The sequence below is a fragment of the Mus musculus genome, chromosome 19 (genome assembly GCF_000001635.26).
Source record: "Mus musculus strain C57BL/6J chromosome 19, GRCm38.p6 C57BL/6J".
Lineage (NCBI taxonomy): Eukaryota > Metazoa > Chordata > Mammalia > Rodentia > Muridae > Mus > Mus musculus.
Window position 1 is genome coordinate 44,262,422 of NC_000085.6, and position 22,763 is coordinate 44,285,184.

General features: G+C 46.8%; 2 long non-coding RNA genes across 3 annotated transcripts; both read left to right on the top strand.

The window, feature by feature from the left end:
- The first annotated feature begins 9,753 nt into the window (after nt 1–9,753).
- Gm35183 lies at nt 9,754–15,804 on the top strand. 2 transcript variants are annotated; one of them, XR_386733.3, is made up of 3 exons: nt 9,754–9,977; nt 11,442–11,623; nt 15,612–15,804. It is a non-coding gene; the product is annotated as a predicted gene, 35183 (long non-coding RNA). The 2 variants fall into 2 exon arrangements; XR_386734.1 differs by lacking the exon at nt 9,754–9,977 and adding an exon at nt 11,042–11,280.
- A 4,212-nt stretch (nt 15,805–20,016) lies between these two features.
- Nucleotides 20,017–21,276, top strand: Gm41853. Its single transcript, XR_877874.2, has 2 exons — nt 20,017–20,073; nt 21,042–21,276. It is a non-coding gene; the product is annotated as a predicted gene, 41853 (long non-coding RNA).
- The last annotated feature ends 1,487 nt before the right edge of the window (nt 21,277–22,763 follow it).

The following is a 22,763-nucleotide window of genomic DNA, read 5'->3' on the forward strand; positions in this document are numbered from 1 at the left end:
CTCTATTCTTCTGTGGGTCTGTTCTGTTTCTGGACTTTTCTCCTCTCCCTGGACAGGAAGTCTCTGGCATTTACTCAGGGCTGCGATGGAGCAAGGTAGCGCATCCTGGCAGCCCCCCTCCTGAGGACACAACATCATGGGGGCTCTTCTTGTCTTGAGCAGACACAGCTGGTTGTCTCCAGGCCTCCAGGTCCTCTGCACATCCACGCCAGGGCTTCTAGCACCTTGATGACCCCAGATAAACTCTCGTCTGCCAAACTCTTCTAGAGATATTGCAGGGCTAGAAATTATCTCTCTGCTAAATCTTGGTCAATCCGAATGTGGATGCTCCAGCTCTGAGCCCGCCGTGGAGCAGGCACCTGAAAGGTCACAGGCACAACTTGGCTTTGGTATGGCATCCTGTCCTCTGCACACTCCTCTCCCCATCATGGGTGATCTTCATTCTTGGATGACGTATAAGAAGATCACGGGGTTGAGGCTAGCCTCAACTACATAGTGAGACCCCCGTCTCAATAAAATAAAATAAAATAAAATAAAATAAAAATTTAAAAAAGGAAAACCGAGCCAGAGAATGAAATATGTATAAACTGTGTAACTGGGAATGAGATACAGAATATAACAGAAACTCCTGCATATCAGCAATAAGAAGACAGATCGTCCACTTCTAAACTAGCAAAAGTGTTGGGCCTCACGTTTCTGCAAAGCAGAAAGAGAAATAGCCAGTAACTACATAAAAGACACTCTATATCAGCAGCCAGCAAGGAAATATAAATCAGAAACACTGTGAGCTAGTACCCCAGACCCGCTAGAATGGCTGGAATTATAATAATTAAACAAACCCAAAAAACAAATGTTGCTGGGGATTTGGAAAACGAACACCCACTGAAAGGAATCCAAGATGGTGTATGTAGCTACTTTGAGGAAAACACTGGCTTCAGAAAGTTAAAATTTAAGGTACTATGTGGCCCAGTAATTCTACTCTTTGGTATATGACCAAGAAATTGAAAACATATGTCCACAAAAATACTTGTACATAAATGTTCACCCCTGCATTATGGAATCGCCCAACATAAGACGACACAAATACCCACTCAAAACGGAAAATCCAATGTAACATATTCATATGCTGGCATTTTATTCAGCCATGAAAAAGAATGAAGTCTGATACATAACAAAACATGGAAGGCCCGGACCAACACTGTTCCGAGGCCATGCAGTCAGACACAAAAGTCAGGATGTTGTATAATTCCTTTTATGTGAAATGTCCTAAATACAGAAGTCTAGAGTCACTTAATAGACTGAAAGCTGCCGTGGGCAGTAGAGCAACAAAAGGAAGTGCCCATCAGTAGGCATGTTTCATGGGGGCTGATGAAAAACCACTCAAAAGTTAAACCACTCTGTTGATTGAAAAGCTTAATCACAGAGCCTGCATGAAGAAAAATCCCTTGTGATTTTATTGTTGGTACCCTAGTTTATAGTTGAAACTCAAACCTTAATAAATTAATAAAGTGTTGGTTAGGGGGCTGGTGAGATGGCTCAGTGGGTAAGAGCACCTGACTGCTCTTCCGAAGGTCTGAAGTTCAAATCTCAGCAACCACATGGTGGCTGACAACCACTCGTAATGAGATCTGATGCCCTCTTTTGGTGCTGTCTAAAGACAGCTACAGTGTACTTACATGTAATAAATAAATACATACATACATACATGCATACATACATACATAAAAGTGTGTGTGCACCACCAATATTTGGCTGATATTGTTTAAAAAAAATAAAATAAAGTGTTGGTTAAGTTCAAGTTTTCTGTTTGTTCTTTTGTTTGCTTTTAGAGACACGATTTCTCTGTGTTGCCCTGGCTGTCCCAGAGTTCACTCTGTAGACCAGGCTGGCCTCAAACTGAGAGATCCGCCCACTTCTGCCTCCCAAGTGCCAGGATTAAACGTATGAGGCCAACACCGCCCCCAAAGTTCAAGTTTTTCATTAAGAGAAGCACGCAGTATTCTCATCACCCCAAAGAGGAAGCTCTTCAGTCTCAGATTTTACAGTGACTCACGAGAGAAGCAAGTTTGGCTACCCCTATTTATAGTAGTGGAAAGAAATCCAGAGTCCACCTTCAACATGGGTGTAAAAGGCTCAGGCCGCTACAAACGCACAAACCGGAGTTTCTTCTGAGCAGGAGATTCACATACTGAGTCCACCAGAGGGAAGGCACAATCATAACACCCATGACAGCGTTTCTCAGGCCAGATGCTGCAGGCTAGAGGGAGTCCCATCTGACTCTATCAGCAGCAAGTGCTGTGGCTCCCTGACCTTAGCCCCCCCCCCCGCCCCCCCCAGCACCGCACTTCACTCACAAACTAAGCCCAAGACACCAGCACAAGGACCATCTTTTTAAATATTTATTTTATTTGTATTTTATGTGTGCGTGTTGCCTGCATATATAGAGTCAGATCCCCTGGAACTGGAGTTATAGATGGTTTACGAGGCACCGTGTGGATCCTGGGAATCGAACCTGGGTCTGCTAGAAGAGCATCCAGTGCATTTAACCACCGAGCCATCTCTCCAGTTTCCGGAACAGGTCATCTTAACAGTCAACAGGAGCAGGAGATTGAAGCTAACCAGCCATTGTTCTAATTTCCTACCATACTTTAACCTCCTGTACAGCTCTGAGCTCCTCAAATGCATCTTCCTCTGCCGGAGATGCCTCTTGGTGCCTATGGTCAGTAGTCAGTGAAGCGAGGCATAGATCTCTCAGGACTTCGCGTCTCTGTGACAAACTATGGGAAATGGCATGGGGTCCAATTCTACAACCTAGAGGTGACCCACAGTTTCTGTGGCAGTAACCAAGTGCTGAATCTTCAACACTGACCTTGGGGCAAATGCCATGGACTCCAGGATCAGAAATGAGACTCTGTTCTGGGATTGTTACAGGCAGTTGCCCCCACCCTTTCCACAGGGATTCTCAGGGCTTCTTCACGTTACTGGAGCTCATAAAGAGTATTGTGTGGTGTGCTGACTCACGCTGGCTGTGGGCCGAGGAGAAGCCTTGTCAGAAAGGACCAACAGGCCCTTTCCCCCTGTATTTCTCAAACAACAATGAATAGCCCAGGCCAGGCTGTAACAAACACCAGCCCCTGGAGAACAGGAGGGAACAGGATGGCGGCTGTAAAAGGTCACGTGTTTCCATGCTTCACTAAAGTGGAAAGTCACCATATAAAATAGAAAACCCAAAGTGAGCAATGAGAAGCCTTTCTTACGTTCACGACATAATGTAACCACTGTTACATTATAAAACATTTTCTTCTTTCTTCTTCTTCTTCTTCTTCCTCTTCCTCTTCCTCTTCCTCTTCCTCTTCTTCTTCTTCTTCTTCTTCTTCTTCTTCTTCTTTTGGTTTTTGGTTTTGGTTTTTGGTTTTTTTGGTTTTTGGTTTTTCAGGACAGAGTTTCTTTGTTGTAGCCTTCCTTGGCTGTCTTAGAACTAGCTCTGTCAATCAGACTGGCCACCAAGGCCCTCTACAACAGTTCATCACCCAAAACTCTTAAAACCATTTGCCAGTGACACCTAATCTTATCAGCCACAAGCCAACTTTTCCCCACCCTTAGCAAAAACAAAAAACAAAAAAAAACCAACGGTGCTGGCCTAGGAGGTACCCGCTTGCCTTGTACTTCAAGGATAGGGAGTTAAACAATTGATAACCCACATGTGCTACCACCCCCCACTCCCAGCAAGGTTTGCCAGGCAATCACCCAGTGTGTAGCATAAATCAGTGGTGTCAGGTTCAAAAGAAAACTCAAGACAGTTGGCCACCTGTGGTGCCTATTAGCATATCAAAGCGTCTGCTGATCTCGGGGCTCAGTGCCTGAGATTCCTCTCCGCTCTCTCCTGGCCCCTACCCTAAACTTCCCCAACTCTTGGGCTCCCCCGACCCCGACCCCAAGCTTCTCGTTCCTATATAACCCTGCTATTTTAGCCATTGTCCTCGTTGCCCTCTTGGGTCTTGGTCACCTTGGGTCCCTCTTTCTCTTGCTCTCCACTTTTCTCCCTCCTCGATGGCCTGGTTCTCTGCTGGCCATATTTAGTCTGCTCTGGACCCTTCCAGATGCCTCTGGCTGTATTCTCCCTCTAGAGTAAAGACTTTCTCCTCAACAATACCTTGGTGTCCCCATTTCATTCAAGTAATACTCCACTCCTTGGTATTGCCTACTAAGCACTTAAAGTGTCTACCTCAGCCAGTTCATCGACGGATCAACAACTGAGCTGGCTCCACCTTTTGGCAAGTGTAAAAAGCGCTGCAAATATTTGCGCACCAATATTTGGGTATCTGCTTTGGTTCGATTTGTGTACATATCCAGGATTAATTTGTTTGTATGTAATAAACTATTTAACTTTCTGTGGGGTCACCTCAGGCATACCTGTAACCCCAGCAAAACTACCGTCCTTCCGGTCCTTCAGCACTTAGTGCTGAGCGAATGCCCCATTAAAGCCCTCAGAGCATCCCGGGGAGGAGGGCAGCGACTGCGCGATAGGCCGCATCGCTGCCCTACCGCAGGCGGTGCTCACACTCCTACCCTGGCCCTCAGCCAGCCCACACCCAGGTCAACACTGGGAGCCGCCCGAGTCGCGGCCCATCACTCAGAGCCCCCAGGGTCACACCCGTCCACTCGGCCCACAGCGCCTGACTCCGCACAGCCAATCAGCAGCCGCGCTGCGACTCTGCCCGAGTCCGCGCCCATCAGGAGGCGCCGCCTCTGGTTCGGGAGGTGCCCCTGCATCTTGCGGTCGCCCTCCTGTTTGGAGCTGAGGGAGTTTCTAAGGGATGCTGTAACTACCCTCCACCCCCGCCCCCCAGTCCTCCCTCTCCGCCAGGGAGGAACGCAGAGACCTTGGGTGTGGGCTCTGGTCCTCCGCTGCGTTGGAGGTCGCGGGAGCAGACTAAACAGGGCAGGGCAAGGCGGTCACGTAGGAGGCAGAGTGCCACCTCAGCAAAGCATACGGAAGACTGGGTCGTGAAAGCATGAGAGAAAGCAAGCCAGCCAAGTGTTCCAGAGCGTTCCAGGCTGATGTCACCGGGGATGAAAGATTCGAATGCTTGCAGCTCAACTTAGCTACAGCTAGCCCCTGGCGCGCGCGCGCGCGCGCGCGTGTGTGTGTGTGTGTGTGTGTGTGTGTGAGAGAGAGAGAGAGAGAGAGAGAGAGAGAGAGAGAGAGAGAGAGAGAGAGAGAGAGAGACTCAGTCTTCCAAGCGCTGGGACTGCAGAAGGGCTTCTACTTAAGTCATGCTGTTACGTGGGTGCCATCTCCCCAGGCCCACTTACCTGGGTTTATAAAGCGAGCTAGTAACACTCAAATACAAGATGACGGTGTGGCTTTCCCTTTGCCTTAACATATACGCCATACCCTTGGTATACGCCACAACCTTGAAAATTAGTTCTTAATTTAGAATCCTCACACCAGTCAGACTTCTAGGACCAAAAGTAGTGGGCACAACCCCCACCCCCATCCTCATCCCCAAACTTTAGCCCTTTCCAGAAGGAAGTTTCCCTGAAGCTCATTAGCAATCCCCTTTCAGTAAACGTGCATCTTCACTGAATGTGGAGTTGAACACCACATACCAGGCTGTCTCTCTCTCTCCGTGTGGGTGTTCTCGCTTTACCACACTCCAGCTCCGGCACCAAGAAGTCCCCTGAAGAGGCCTGTCACCAGCATACACTGTGGGACCCAATTTAAGGCACCTCTGTCCACCAACATAAAGATATGTGTGTGTGTGTGTATACATATATATGTATGTATATATGTGTATATGTGTATATATACATACATACATACACACACACACACACACACCTTGCTTATTTCTTACTCAGTTTCATTTGGATTGTTCTTATGGAGAGATTTTTCTCAGCCAAGGCTCCCTCCTCTCCGATGATTCTAGCTTGTGTCAAGGTGACATAAAACTAGTGACACACAGGAGGGAAAGAGTGATATTGATTTACTTGTGTGTGTGTTTTTAAAGATTTATTTATTATTATACATAAGTACACTTTAGCTGTGTTCAGATGCACCAGAAGAGGGTGTCAGATCTCATTATGGGTGGTTGTGAGCCACCATGTGGTTGTTGGGATTTGAACTCAGGACCTTCGGAAGAGCAGTGGGTACTCTTAACCACTGAGCCATCTCTCCAGCCCCTGTGTGTGTGTTTTAATACTAAGTGTAGAATTTAGGTTTTCACACAGGCTAAACAGGCACTGTGTCACTGAACTATATCTCCAAGCTTTTTGTTTGTTTATTAATTATAAGACAGGGTCTAAGTTGTCCAGGCTAGTCTTGACTTTGCAATCTTTCTACTTCAGTCTGACTGCTTATTTTCCAGCCCCACCACACATGTGTTGGTGTAACTACAAATGAGTTTTTTTTTTTTAATTACATTTCCTTGGGGCTGGAGAAGGTAGCTCAGTGGTTAAGGTCTTGGCATTGTATCTTGTAGTAATGTCAGAAGCTACAGCCGTAAACTCTTACCAAGGTGACAGCCCAAACAAGAGCTGAGCAACAACAATAGGCATGCTAATGTGGACAGAGGGAAAGTCCATGAGGCCTCAACCCTACACACACACACTCACACACATACATACACATACACACACACACACACATACATACACACACACACTCACACACACATACATACACACACACACACACATACATACACACACACTCACACACACACTCACACACACACATACATACACACTCACACACACACATACATACACACACACTCACACTCACACACATACATACACACACACTCACACACACACACACACACACACACACACACACACACACACACACACGAGGCAAGAAAGAAATGCTGAGAGCAGTGAAAATCCTCCCCCCCAGGGAGGAGCAGACCAATTGGTTTTAATACCAGCCAGCCCTGAAAATACACAAGTAACATGATTTAGAGTGAGCAGATTGTATTTATGTACATAGAGAAAAATGATCTTTTTATATTATAATCTCAAAAAAATAATTTTTAAAAGGAAGTGATTTAATTTGTCCCTGAAAACAAGGCTTTCCATCACTTGCATTTAATTTTTTGTATATCATCTGGTATCAGTATTTCAGAAGCAAAGAGAGTAAGAAGTTAAATATGTTTTTTTCCATCCCCCTTCTATATCCATAAGTAAAATGCAGGAAAAAATTCGTTTTCATTGTGCTTCTGCTCAGTGTAATTAGGTTGACATTGCAGTCTTATGACCTTAGGGGCTTAGCATCTAAGGGGTAAATCCATGCTAATTTTTAAACTTGTACTTCTGTTGTAAGCAACGCTGACAATTATGAAGACATTTCTGCTCACAGTTATGAGTTGACTGTGTGAAATGTAGAGAGATGTGTTTATGTCTTTCCACGTGTCCGAATTTATTGGACAGAGATGCACGCTAAGTCTTTTTTTTTTTTTTAATTTATTTATTTATTATATGTAAGTACACTGTAGTTTTCTTCAGACACACCAGAAGAGGGCATCAGATCTTGTTACAGATGGTTGTGAGCCACCATGTGGTTGCTGGGATTTGAACTCTGAACCTTCGGAAGAACAGTCGGGTGCTCTTACCCACTGAGCCATCTCACCAGCCCCGCTAAGTCATTTTTGTTGCCTGTAACTCACCAGAAAAATCCTCATTTCACTTGATAGTCTGGCCACTGACAATCACAGATTTTTTTTTCTATTGTCATCTTAATTACTAACATTAAGTCTCAGATCCCACATTGCACTACACAGTAAGATATAAGTTACAGAATAACAGCGAAGCAGTTAGAGAGGGTAGGGTGTTCAAAGCAACTGTGATAAAGATGGAGTCAAGGTCTGATAGAATCTCGAGAAAATGTCCCTACAGGGTACCAGGAAATGCAGAGCTGTTCAGGATTCATCTAAGTGAATTCAAGTGGACCACTTTAAGCGGGGAAGATGTTGCTGAGTTGAAAGCCTGGGATACAGTTGAGAGTCTGTTGCCTGTGATACTGGGCTGCACACACCAAATGGTCTGATGGCAGGTTGATGGGTGCCAGCGATGTCCTGTGGGTTTATACGTGAGGTATCTCTCCTATTAAGTGGTCTCGGTGAAAGGATATATCCTTTGTTGGTCTGGTGTGTCCGATAGCTTCATAGACCTGGTCTTTCTGGTATGGTTTTCATCTGCCAATGTATCTGTATGTTCCTGACTTACTTTTTCTAAGTTTGTAGGTGGTGCAGTTTGACTCGTGTGACTAGCTAGCTGTCAGTTTGTGTCATGGTTTGTATGAGAAAGACGATGACTGTTAATCTGCTCAAACAAAGTGCAGGGCCGTTGTGTCTCAGCATTTGCTCTCCAAATAAAGTGCTATTTCATGCTTTTTCATACAATATGGAGTAAACTCTGGAGCAGGCACCGAATCGTCTCCACGATCCAATCCCTGATTCTTGAGATCCGGAACCCAAGGTTCTGCATCAAGAGAAATCACACATTGTTCCTTTTATAAAATGTATTACAGAGGCCAATGACACATCTTAAGCAGAAAAAAAGAATCTAACAAAATTACTAGCAATAAGAGCAATGTTTAGCTAGAGCCAAAGTACATTGGACAAGTTACAGTAGCCGATCATAATGTGGATCAGGGGGGTCCAGCAGATGGTGAGCCTGTCCCTGATGTGTGTGCTTTGAGGACTTTCTTTAGAAGAATTCGCATTTGTATGGCTATCTTTACTTCCTTGGCCACGACAGCTGGGTCTGTAGTAAGTCTGTAACTGCACTCTTGTTGGGATCAACGGATTTCTTCACACCTGACAGTGTTTGTGGAAGACACCGGTTGTTTTTATATCTACCCATGAGATTTCTTGGCTCTTACTGGGCCATGGTACAGGCAGGACTCTATATAACTCTTTCTGAGCACATGAGGCTTGGAAGAATTTTCCATCCATTATTACATTAAAAGCATTTGTCAACTTTACATATTCTGAATCTGTAATAATCCAAGCATTTGATGCTGAGTATAGCTATAGACCTGTACCTCAGTGATTGATTTATAATATATTACTTAATAAGGTTTCCCATATTCCTTACACACACACACACACACACACACACACACACACACACACACACACACCATTTTCTTGTTTATGTTCTATTATCCTGGTATGTATAAGTAGTTGGGTTTTCTATTGCTGTGAAGAGACACCATGACCACAGCATCTCTTATTAATTGGGCCTGGCTTACAGTTCAGAGGTTTAGTCCAGTATCATTATGGTGGAAGCATGGTACCATGCAAGCAGACATGGAGCTGGAGAAGGAACTGAGAGTTCTACACCCAGATTGGCAGGCCGCAGGAAGTGAATGTCACACTACTCCTGGCTTGAGCATTCTAGACCTCAAAGCCCACCCCCATTGACACACTTTCTCCAGCAAAGCCACACCTACTCCAGCAAGGCCACATGTCCTAATAGTGCCCTTCTCTATGAGCCTTTGGGGCTTTTTTTTTATTCAAACTACCAAAATAAGCCTTTATATAGCCAGTTTTAAAAACTTTATGCTCTGCATTCTATTTATCATGATGAATCCATTGACTTAATAAAATATTTTGTCTCAGTGACCGTTTATATTATGAAAAGGATCCAGTTAGTGAGTTTCCTACAGTGTTGTCTGAATGCTGACCTATAGAGTTAATTGCCATGCTAGAGGCAGATGTACACGTACTACAAACAGATGGACAGCAATAATACTGCCTTTGTGAGGAAAATAGATGAGATGTTGTAGCCATGGTGACGCAGATGATGGGATATGAACCATGGTACGGCATGATGACCGAGTGTAAGAGGAAGCATAGCTGACCACTCCATCACGTCTTGTCAAGCTAGGACACGAGTGTGTGAACACAGATGTCATGGCTGCAGTGAGATTGTTGGGACTCGCCTCTCTCTGGGCTACTGCACAGGTTCTGACAGTATCACTGCTGTTACAAGTAGTCAGAAGAACTGTGGATGTCATGTGGGGTGGGCAATATGGCTCTCTCACTAAGGCCTCCAGCTCTTCAGGCTGACAGTATTGCCATCTTGCTACTGCTATGTAACTTCGTGTCTGCTTTTCCACTACGTATGTCTGTCTCTGTCTATGGGAATATACTTTCAAATATATTTTTTCAAGGTTTATTTATTTATATGAGTACACCGTAGCTATCATCAGACACACCAGAAGAGGGTATTGGATCCCATTACAGATGGTTGTGAGCCACTATGTGGTTGCTGGGAATTGGACTCGGGACCTCTAGAAGAGCAGTCAGTGCTCTGAACTATCTCTCTCCAGCCCCTGGGAATACACTTTCATTCCTGGCTTTTATAACTGTGAATAAGATCTTTCCTTCTTCCTTCCTTCCTTCCTTCCTTCCTTCCTTCCTTCTTCCTCCCTCCCTCCCTCCCTCCCTTCCTTCCTTCCTTTCTCCCTTCCTCCCTTCCTTCCTCCCCTCCTTTCCTACTACCTCTTTATTATTTGCTTTATCTCGCTCTCACTGGTGCATCTCTAGACAGTTGGGTTCAGGACTCAGGATGCTGACTCTAGTTAGTGACCCTTGGTGTCACTTCAAAAGAACTATTTATTAGACTCGAGAGAAGGCTCAGCGGTTAAGAGCACTGATTGCTCTTCCAGAGGTCCTGAGTTCAATTCCCAGCAATGACATGGTGGCTCACAACCATCTGTAATGGGATCCAATGCCTTCGATGGGTGTGTCTGAAGACAACTACAGTATACTCATATACCTAAAAATCTTTAAAAAAAAAAAAAAGATTTAATTTATATGAGGTAACTTGTAGCTGGCTTCAGACACACCAGAAGAGGGGGTCAGATCTCATTACAGATGGTTGTGAGCCATCATGTGGTTGCTGGGAATTGAACTCAGAACCTCTGGAAGAGCAGTCAGTGCTCTCAACCTCTGAGCCATCTCTCCAGCCCCAATAAATCTTTTTTTTAATTAATTAATTTATTTTTAATGTGCTCCTCCAGGTGCTGCCTGGGCTGGAGAATTAACTCAGAACAATCCAGCCATCAATAGTGCACAGGCTGAGCCACTAATAACAAGTACACACAGGTTCCTCCCACGGCCTCATCTATGGAATATGCATCCCTCCCATCACATCTCTTATGGGGAAAGATGCCACGGAATCTAGAAGACACACATACTGAAATAAATGGCAGGTGTGGACAGTTAACAAGGCTACTGGGATGAGGAGAGCGCCACACCCAAGGTGAAGCATGATGGGAAATTCATCTCCCCTGGCTCTGCTCCATGGAGGAATCTGTATGGCGCCTCACTGGTTCCTGCCTGCAAGTTTTACACCTGACTCTGGAATAACCAGATTCCCTTGTCCCGAGGCAGTATCTGAGTTTTCTCACTCTCCTTTAACAGCTGTCCCCGAATGGCCTTCATTGTGTGAATCACTTGCTTGGCTGCCTATCTCAGTTCTGCCTGCTGCAATGAATGGAGTCCCTAGCTGAGAGGCATGGGAACCAACTCCATTTTGAGCGTAGCCAGAAGACAGAGCAAGAGGAGACTACTGAAGAGGAAAGACCATTGAAAAGGAAAGAGTGGTAGGCAGTCATCCACAAAACTATTTGGACCTCACCCACTGGCTAGACCCAGCTGGTTTGCCCTAGAGGAAGTAGACTCCTCTTAAACTCAAGTAGAGAGGTGTGTAGCTTTGCTATGAGGGTTAGGGCTCCAGGGTGCAACACATGCCAGTCAACAAAATGTTCTTAAAATGAAATAAGGCAGCAAAAATGTCTCACATCCCATCCCTGTCCGCTCTGCTCTTGCCCATGTCTACTGAGGCTAAGAGATACCAAGGACGGCCTAATGTCAGTGCTCACTGGCTGCTTCCATCCTTCCTTGGCAGGGATGGGTGAGAGAATAGAGCCTTTAGCAGCCTTTGTCTTCAGGACAAAGGACTAAGCCTGTTGGTAGTAGTCAGGCCTTTAATCCCAGCTCTTGGGAGGCAGAGGCTGGCGGATCTCTGAGTTCGAGGCCAGCATGGTCTACAGAGCAAGTTCCAGGACAGCCAGGGCTACACAGAGAAACTCTGTCTCAAAAAACAAAAACAAACAATAAACAAAAACAAAAAAGAAAAGAAAGAGAATGAGGAAAGAAAATAGATCCTATCTCTAAGAGAAACCAGTTGTCACTGTGTCACGCACCTGTCCTTAGGGGTCAACAGTGGTTGCCACAGCTGTTCCCTAGACCTACAAGTGTTTTCACCTCTGACCCATGAAGCCTGAATCACAAAATGGGGAATAGGAAGTTCTACTGCCCCAGGACCACTTGAAGCTCTCTGTGTGGTGGGGTGCTAGCTCTCCAGAAGACGAGGAATGGTCTCCTAGCTTTGTCTTGGAAAGTAGTGGATTGGCCAGTTGGTAAGATGTCTTAGGAGCTCTTAGGACTTGGAGGTGGGATGAATTGGTCCCCTTAAACTTTGCCTTGGGAAATCCTTAGGCCACTCCAACAAAATGCAACTGAGAAGACCTCCTGTCTCAGGAAAGCAATTTTCCCTGGTGCCTGTTTTGATCAACAGGGTGTTGTCTGAGAGTAGAAAAGTCACTTTGTTTTGGCTAAATTATTTTATCACTGCCACAAAGAGCCCTGTGGGAAGAGGCCAGATGCAAACAGTCTGTTCCTTTGCTCTGTTTGTGATAGATGGAGAGGCGCATCCGTGTTCCTTAGTGCCACTGACAACCCAGATGCTGGATGGTATCCGGAGGAGTGGACTGTAGATAACCTTCCACTCCTTCCCAGGATGGGGGACTCCGCACATGGCTTCATCTCCATACAGCCCCTTCCCGTAGGTCTCAGTCCCAGTTGTGACCAGCCTGCCTGTGCTTGGTGAACCCCAGAAGGCAGAATACTGTCTGAGACCCAGGGCTGTGCCTACTACCCCTTGGTGTTGTATTGATGCACCTGCGCTGCAAGTTTGGACAGGATGTTGGCACTCAGAGCCTGCCTGGTGACCCTGGCACAATCCTATGCCTGCACCATTTGGTGCAATTTATGTTGAGGGAATGACAATCAAGAGATGCATGTTCCAGATCTCTGTAGTGGATCATGAAGAGCATCTGGCACTACTTGGTTATCCTCATCTCCCACCCTTACACTAGGGCTTCTTATTCTATCACCAGGAAAATATGCCAAGTTGACATGTGGTCATGCTGTCTAGGCCTGGTATTTGACAGACCTCCAGTTTGAGAAGGGTTTGGCCCTTGTATTTTTGCAGCTGCTTAGAAGAACCTGGAGGGCAGAACTGAAGCAATCATCAGACTGAGGGCAGAGCCCTCTCGATGCCTTCTGGGGACAATGCTTTGAGACAATGCTTTACTCTCAGTGTAGACCTTAGCAGCCTATCCTTTGGGAGTAGGGAACAAATCTAAGTGACCTTCGATGTCACCTGAGAGCTGTGGTTGGAACAGGCACCAGAGTGTGTGGATTCTGGTTTGTGTCCATCAGGAGAACACGCCACTTTACTCTGAGGACACTGTGCTCTAGAGTCTGAACGACTCCTGACTGTTCGCTGGAGCTCAGCAGAGGGCCTTCCACATTCCTCTAAAGCTTTCCTCCTATGGCTGCAGGGCTCAAGCCCCACGGAGAATTTTCCCAGCAGGCTATGGTCAGATCCTGACTTTGGGATGCTCTCAATCTAAACATGGGCAGGGGTAGCAAATCACCTTGGGTTTTGTCCCAGTTCAGAGGGAACGTAGCTAGGGTTTTCTTGTTTAAATGCTGTCTCTGTGGCTCTCGTGGGGATCCAGTAGAAAGAACAGGACACCATTCAGGAGGCAAGACTGGGGAGGGGAGAAGGCTGCTTGAGAAGCTTGTCTCTGCTTGTGAAGAAGAACATAGGGAAGTTTGTACAGTGTGTGATGTCTCCAGTGTCCTGCCTGCTATGTCCTATGTCCTGCCTGCTATGTCATATGTTCTATGTCCTGCCTGCTATGTCATATGTCCTATGCCCACAGGGCCAGAAACGCCCGCTCAGTCTGCTGTGATCTCTGAAGCCCATGTTTTCTATGGTGAACTAGAAGCTGTCATCCTGAGAAACCCACAGAGCCAGACAGCATGTCCGAATACCGAACAATCATCAAATGCTATTTATGTTAATTAGCTTTTTAATTTGCCTTCCTCCGGTCATGTGGGCTGCTTTGGGAAGGAGACAAATAAATAGAAAAGTAGAGTCAGCTGTAGTGTGTCATACTGATCTATATTTTATAAGGTATCAGAAAAGTAACTATGACATACTTCTAACATGCCACTCTGAAAGTATTTCCGTCTTGTTTAATGCCTCTCCCTTCTAGTTTCTGGCCCCTTCCCCCATTTTGCACGTTTTTACATTACACAGCATGGATGTGGCAAACCTCCATGTGTATATACCTTGAGAAGCCATGGCCAGAGTTGTTTCCTTGGTAAGACTTCTTTCTTTTCCATATTGATTTGTATGTTTGCTATTCTAGCTGCGGGTGGTTTTCTTCAGCTACCACTCTCCTTACCTGTCGATTAACCTAACCTGATAAGCGCTGAGCATTGTTGGTGTTGGAGTAGATTCAGGAAGAGGAATACTGCCAAGAACTGGCAGACTAATTCGGAGTTTCCACATTTACCCACGATGCCAACTGTCTTGGATCAAGAACAACTTTAACTACCTTTCAGTCAGAAGAGAAAAGCTCTCTTTGAATTTCAGAGGCCAGGGGGAAAATTTCTAAGACTCAAGAGGGTAGTTCTAGGTTTTGGATGGTTTTGTTTTGGGTGACAGAGTATTGTGTCCTCCAGGCTGGCTTCTGACTAGACTATGTAACTGAAGACCACCTTGAATTTCTGATCTTTTTGCCTCTACGTCCTGTGTGCTTGGATTAGAGGTGTGCACAATGGGCATTTTATACTATGCTAGGGATGCAATCCAGGACTCCATGCATGTTGGGTCCCTTGTGTCACATCCGTAACATCCATGGTGGCTTTGTTTAACATCACTTCCCCCTATCAAAGGGTCAGAGCCACCCACTGTGAACCAGCAGTGGCTGAAGGGAATCTTCTGGTCACTGGCCAGACCTCCTTTCTTCTGACTATTTGCTGATTCTGTGCATTCTCTTGGGGCTTCCTACCCTTCTGTGAACAGCAGTGTTATGGGAAAAGATGTGTGTCTTACTCACTTTTGTACAAGCCATACCCTAAACTGGGCAGAGGTGGTGCATAGCTTGGGAGACAGAAGCTGGCTGATCTCTGAGTTATACCCATAACACTTTTCTCCCAGTGGTATAGCTCTTCCTAGGAGAACTGGTCTCTTCTTTTATACCTTTGCACTTGATAGAAATTTTCTTCTCATATGGTAGGTCATAGTGACCAGGGTCTCTGGAATCCCGGTGTAAGATGCCTGAGATAGCAACTTATTACTTTAGAGTGGAAAATACTGTGTCCGTCCAGTCACTCACAGACATCAGGATTTCCCATGGGTTGAGGTACCCGATAGGGTAGGGATGTGCAAAAAAAGCAGCAGGCAGCCATCATTGAGTTCCCTGACTGCTCTCCTTGCTTCTGTTCCAGGCTTCCACGACTACCCCCATGCCTTCCCTTCTGACTCCTCTGACAGTGAGTACCGTTGGCACACCGACTCTACCACGTTCTTCACTGACTGAGATGGCATGGTTGCCCTTGGCCTGGCTTGTGAGTAGAAGGGTGTCCAGGGCCACCCGCCTTAGCCAGGATTAAAAGAACCAGAGATGGAAGCTACAAGGAAGCTGAGTTTGGAGTCGTCTTGGTTCCCATTCCAAAAAATTATCTGGTCAGAGGCTTCCTGTTCCAGGGTGCTGAGGACGATTTGTTTACCCTGCCCCAGCTCAGAACAGTAATGAAAGGCTCACTACTGGAAGGTCACGCTGACCTTTCTGATGCTTACACAGACATTCTTCCCTTCTCTGCCTTCCATTCCCGCCATCTTTGTGTCTGTTTCTGCCACCTTCGGCTGCCCTTTCCCTCACTGCCACCCGGGCAGCTCCTTGTCACCACCTTTCGAAATCTAGAAAGCATTCTGCCCTTCAAAAGCAAAGGTCTCTCCTGTTAACCCAGTCCTTTGAGCTGTCTCAAGCCTCAGGCCACCTCTGGAGAAGGCCCTGTTGATTTTCTAGAGCCCACAGTTTGCTCTGTAGAAAGAGAAAAGATCTTTATTAGGCAGAAAAATGTGCAAAGCAGATGAATAAGAAGAAGTTATAGTTAGCCTGCAGGGTAGAATTCAGACATAATATTGGCTTTGAGCCGGAATAAGCCACTAGCGAGGGCTTTCATGGGCTCTCCACACAGCCTTCCTTCTCTCCTGAGCGTGTGGCCACAGGGGGTGCTCAGGCAGGACAGCAAATGCCCAAGTCTCCATCTAAGCTAGTCTGTAGATGAAGGGGCTTCTCTTTAGTAGAGCATGTGGTCCCTGTGGGAAGGGCTCCTACTTCTCACTCACCGCAAGCAGATTCCTTGTATCACGGAGCCCATGCCTACAGGTTGGGCCAATTGGGAACTGTGGAGAACAGAGTTTTGAGGATCCGTCCCGTGCCTTTTCACTTCTCTGCGCTGCTGGATTCATGATATTGGTTGCTGCTCTCACAGTAATAATCAATCCATAAAATGTCCAGGCATCTAAAAAGATTTAGCAAGCCGGATTCAAGTGGCTCACGCTCTTAATGATAGCACTCAGGAGGCAGAGGCGGGTGGATCTCAGTAAGTTTGAAACTAGCCTGGTCGCCACAGCAAATGGTAGGCCAGACAGGCCTAACATAGGGAGACCCTGTCATAAAAGAAAGGGGGGGGGAGCTTTTCTTCAAGGTGGTGTTGGAACAACCCAAAATTTAAGGTGAATTAAAGAACCAGCCTGCCTCCATTTTAGGCTTGAAAGCCATCTTATAGTAAAGGTAAGCTAGGCTCATTCCTGTTGATGATTAAACCTCTGTTTCTCAAGGATTGGGCTATGCCCCACCTGTAACCTTAACCACAAACAGTTCTGTGCCACCTGTTCCAGGAATGACAATCATGTCCTCTGATTTCATAAATTTCAAAAACGTAATAACCATCTTGCAAACCTACCTTTGTTTCAAAAGGTTATATATATGACCACCTATGACTGACTGCCCCGTTCTCACTGTCCGTTGTTACGACTGCCCTGTTCTGCCCACCTTGAAGCCATGTCTGTGTTCCAGGAGGTCTTTAGGACTAAATTGTTATGCCTATGTTCTGCTCCTGAAACCCCAATTACTTTGCCCACCAATCCCTCCACTAGGAAACTCCCTGTCCCTGAGCTATAAAGACCTCGTCTTCCTCCCCTCCCAGGCTAAGATCTCCAACCCCGCCTTAGGTGGAGGCAGCCTATGTATACAAATAAAAAAGGTTGCTTTAGTTAATTGATTTGGCCGTGATAATTTGGGTCAGGGTGGTCTTTCTCTCCCTCCCATCTTTGGGATTAACAGAATGATGTATTTGACTGAGTCCTGAAATGCTCCCACACATTTAGCTGTGAGGCGGGATGCAGAAGAAACTTGGATTAGAAGCAGAATGAGCTAGGTTACCCATCCTTTAGATTACTGGGTTGGTTATGGAACAATTAAGATAAGAAACCCGGCCTTTCCAGGATAGCCAGGGCTACACAAAGAAACCCTGTCTCGAAAAACCAAAAAGAGAAACAAAAGAAAGATGGTCTTCCGGTTGCTCCTTGTTTTCTGAACAAAGCCACCCAGGGGCGGAGAGCTTGCTGAGCGAGGGACTGAGTGTACTGATGAAAGCAGTTTGAAGCGGGGGTCCTTTCCTGAGCCCCAGTGTCTCCGTGATGTATCGTAGGTAAAAAGTTCATTAAAAGAGCTCCTTGCTGGGCATGGCGGGACACACCTGTAAAGCTGGCCCTTGGGAGACCGAGGTTCACGGCCAGTCAGAGTGAGTTTCATGAGGCAACTGACAGTTTGGAGTGATATATTGGACAAAAAGAGTCAAAGATGACCATGGCATTTAAAGTAGAAGGCCTGTCCCTGCGTTTTCTAGTATCCCAGTTATAGCCCCCGATTTATAACTCAAATGGGTCAGTGGGGCATCGGAGCAAATTTGCCATCCTTTTCTTTGCGGCCAGCTCTAAAGCTAATTTAATGTGATTTTCTTTCTTTCCTTCCTTCCTTTTTTCTTTTCTTTTTTTCTTCTTTTGGTTTTCCTAGTCATGGTTTTTCTGGTGTAGCCCTGGCTGTCCTGGAACTCGCTCCATAAACCAAGCTGGCCTCTAACACATGCCTCTGCCTCAGCTTTGGAGCTTGGATAGAGTCTCCTAGGACCTGCCTCTGGCCCACCACTCTCTCCAAGCCCTGCACCTTTAAATAGCAAAAGGAACGAGAATCTTCAAAGGCTGAGTCACACCGCCGCGGCCTACCCTTCCTTAGAGTAATGTGAGGTTGAACTCTGACAGCAGGAAACAAAGAGTCTGCTGGCTTTAAATCAAAAGCTCTGCAAGCTGACAGCACTCACTGCCCGAGGAAACATCAGGACTCCATGAGTCACAGAATCTCAAAGACTCGCTGAGGAGATCCCTGGGAGAGGCTGAGTGCCACAGCAGGAGACCTGCTTAGGAGAGTTCTTACCTTGGAGCCCAAGCCAGGGAGTCAATTCCTGCATATTGAGTGTCTGCCCCCAAAGAACAAAGAGCCCCCTAAAAATGCAGATGCATGTTGATATTAGGAGAACAGGAAGCAGACTAGAAATGGCCTTCAGGTTCCTAGACTAGGCAGGACTTCCTGTCTACAGCAGGCAAAGGTAGGTTTTGTTGTTTTGTTTTGTTTGGTTTGCTTTGTCTACTTGATCCTTGTGGAGGCAGACTTTACAGTTGTGGAGCCTCTGTATTCCTGCAAGAGCTTCCAGACGCCTCTTGGCTTCTAAGAGCTGTTGGGACAAGCTCTACCCTTTCACTTCACTTTCTAATCTGAGGTTGGCCTCACTCTGGATGAAATCACTCACGACTCAACTATTCTGAAGGTGGATATCAGTCGTTCCAAACAACTGTCATCAAAGGTTATATACACTGAGATGTAATTCGATGGTGACATTCACTTTATCATTTAAGACCTGGCTTTCTAAGTGTGTGCCCGAGCACGCTTGCGCACGCACGCACACATACAATGTTACAAATTCACAAATAAAACAATTCTAATTAGATTATTTAAAGCAAACCAGCACACTATATGTATGTATTTGGTTGTTTTTAATTCAAAACCAAATAATATTAAGAAAGTACTGACTGTGGCTTTGGTTAAAGAAGTGCTCGGTATTCTAAATTCCAGTGTGGCCCATCATCTCAAGATCAAAGGAAAGAAAAGGACTAAGGAAATGCCAAGCAGCTGCTTTAGCCTGGATCTAAGAAGCCAGTTAAAGCCAATGGAAAACCCAGAGTATGTGTTTCATTGGCAAAGGATTTTCAGGCAGTACTGGCTGGTTTTGTGTGTCAACTTGACACAGGCTGGAGTTATCACATAGAAAGGAGCTTCAGTTGGGGAAGTGCCTCCACGAGATCCAGCTGTGGAACATTTTCTCTATTAGTGATCAAGGGGGAAGGGCTCCTTGTGGGTGGGACCATCTCTGGGCTGGTAGTCTTGGGTTCTATAAGAAAGCAAGCTGAGCAAGCCAGTAAGTAACATCTCTCCATGGCCTCTGCATCAACTCCTGCTCCTGACCTGCTTGAGTTCCAGTCCTGACTTCCTTTGGTGATCAACAGCAATGTGGAAAGTGTAAGCTGAATAAATCCTTTCCTCCCTAACTGCTTCTTGGTCATAATGTTTGTGCAGGAATAGAAACCCTGACTAAGACACAGGCCAAGGCACAGATCTAAATACAACTTTCTTTAGACTTGGAAAAATATGTTCTGAGTCTGGCAAAATGGAGGACACTGTGACACAATGACACTTGTCTAGTCTGATGACACAGGGCAAGTTAGAGGAGGCTTGTACTTGTATCAGCAGCAGGTGGAGTCACTGACTGAATTGAATTCACCATGTAGGTGAGTTTCCCTGGAGAAAGGCAGCAAGAGAAGAGCATGTGTCCAGAACCCTGGCTTGGCCTCCTGTATGGAGTGGTGGCCAGAGGAGCTGAGAGAGCACCTTGCTACACCCATTGCCTGCCAGCGGTGCCCAGTTATACCAAGAAGCAAAGCCTGTCGCCTGTCGAGAGGCCCTGCTTCCTGCCTGAGAGTGGTGGGAGGCAGAATTCACACAATCATTCGGCACAAGCTCCCTTTGTTCTTCAAGGACCCAACTCAGTCTGACCACGTGACCATCTTAATATCCAACCACACCTAAGGCTTAGGTCGTACACTGACGTCAGCAAAAGCAGGTCTTCCATCTCTGCTCTTCCAGCAGCAGCACACTGTCCTGTAAAAAGCTTCCTCCTCAAGGCCAGCTTTCTCCTCTCGGGGAGCAGGGGAGAGAATGGAGACTGAACCTAGAACCTTTCACATGCTAGGCAAGGGCTCCACCCCTGAGCCTCATTACCCAGGTCCAGATTTCTCTTACAAGGACCTGCCAGTAACCAAGTACCAGGCTATAAGACCTGTGAAAAAGGAGAGGGGGGGAGGGGAGGGGAGGGGAGGGGAGGGGAGGGGAGGGGAGGGGAGGGGAGGGGAGAGAAATGAAGGTGAAAGACAGAAGGCGGCCCAGAACTCCTCAGGGCTTCCATACTCTGCCTCTTTCTTAGAAACATTTGAAGAGCAGCGGGATTCCCCTACAGTCTGTGATTTCTGACGCATACACACACTTACACTTGAGTGCTTTTCACAGCATAAAATTAGCTGTTAAGTCAAACGCTGCTGTGACATTTAGTACAGTCATAATAATGTGCCACCTTCACCCTTAGTTCAAGACCATTTTTGTCACCTCGGTAGAAAACCCATACCCATTCAACAGTGGCTCCCCGAATCTCCAGCTCCACCCAGCTGCTTGCGCCTTGGAACAACTAACGTTCTGTCTCTAGGATTTACCTATTGGTGGCCTTTCTCAGGAATGGAATCGTGCAGCCTGCTGGACTTTTTGCCCACCCATTCATTTTGTGATGCCTATCAGGACCCATTTCCATCTGCGGATCGATGCTGAGATGTAGTGTATACGCCAGCTGAAGTACCCTTTGTTGGTGTACAGTTGTCTCCATCATTCAGTCAGTGTGAAATGAGTATTTCTGTGCAACTATTTAAGAACCCGCTCTCAATATCCTCTGTCTGTGACCAGGAGTGGATTTCATTGCTTATTCTTTTTGTGGGACATTGAACTGTCTTTCACAGGGGGCTGCATCGTTTTATAGTCCCACTAGCAATAACTGTCCCCCTTGGGAATACATCTCCACCACCATCTGTCCCTTTTCTCCTCCTTTATTCCACAAAAGCTAGTCCCCCACAGATCCTCTGAACCTCTCTTGCTCCTGGGGCAGAAGGTGAGGAAACTCCAGGAGGAGGTCTCTTTAGCATCCAGCCTTGTCTTTTCTTCAGTAGAGCAGGCTGTCAACTCCCTGTTATTATTAAAGTACACGCTACAGTCGTTTGTGTGACTCTTACTATTCTCCAACACCTCTGTGGTCTCTCTAAACTTCCTATTAAACTCCCACATAAGGAAGCTGGGGCAGAAGGAAGATCGTGTGGAAATCTAAGTTCCGAGGAGCGCACGTCCCTAACGTCCGCCTCCTCCCGCTCTGCCTCCCTGCAGTGGGCGGGCCTGGGGGCCCAGACGCCTAGAGAGACCTGGGGAAAGGAGGCCCCTCCTCGGGGTTACTCTCGGTCAGCACACACTCCCGGGGTTACTCGCGTTCACTCGGTCCACAGCGCCTGACTCCTCGCAGCCAATCAGCAGCCGCGCTGCGGCTCTGCCGGCACCCGCTCCAATCAGGAGGCGCCGCCCCTGCAGTCTAGCTGCGGGAGACAGGGGGGTGCGGGAAGGGGGCGGTGGTGGTGCCTCTTCTGTCCCCCACCCCCTTCCCCTCCGGGCTCTACTGGAGCGGGGGATGCGCGCGCACCTTGCATTCACCATCCCAGGTGGAGCAGATGGAGAGTTTCCTGGGGATCTAACCCCCCTCCCCTTTACAAGTCTCCCTCTTTGAGGAGATGGAACGCAGAGCTGTGCGTTCCACACAGCTAGCCCTGCCCCACGTGCGACCTTGGGTATGGACTCCTGTCCCTAACTGCCTCCTTGGTGGAGGGACCTGGCTATGGAGGGCGCGATTTTACGGCTTTCTGTAGGTATATGTCAGGGCTCCCATTCAAAGAAAGACCCCGCAGTTTGTCGCAGTAGAGGAAAATGTTACAGACAACACAGAGAGCAACGCGTTTAGAAGCGGTTCGGGCTGGTGTTACCCGGCCTGAAGGGGTGTGGAATGTGCAGGGGAGGCTGTGAATGCCAGCCAGGCACTCAGAGTCTAGATTGCTCCGTGATAAGGAGTCATGAGATGTACTCAAGCAGGACAGGCACATTTCTGTTTCAGAAACTTAACTGTGGTGGCCACAGCTGGGCAGAGGGGACCAGATTAGGGCTGGAAGGTCAGATCCTGGCTTCGTTATAAAAGGGAGTGGGACCTTCAGGTTTCAACCGTGCTAGTGAGAATGTCAAAGGACATCTGAGGAGCAGAATTAATGGCGCTCAGTTGGGTGGATCTAGGAGCTTAGTCTCTAAGAGCTGCAGTCCTGTCAACTTTATCTATGAAACGAATTAA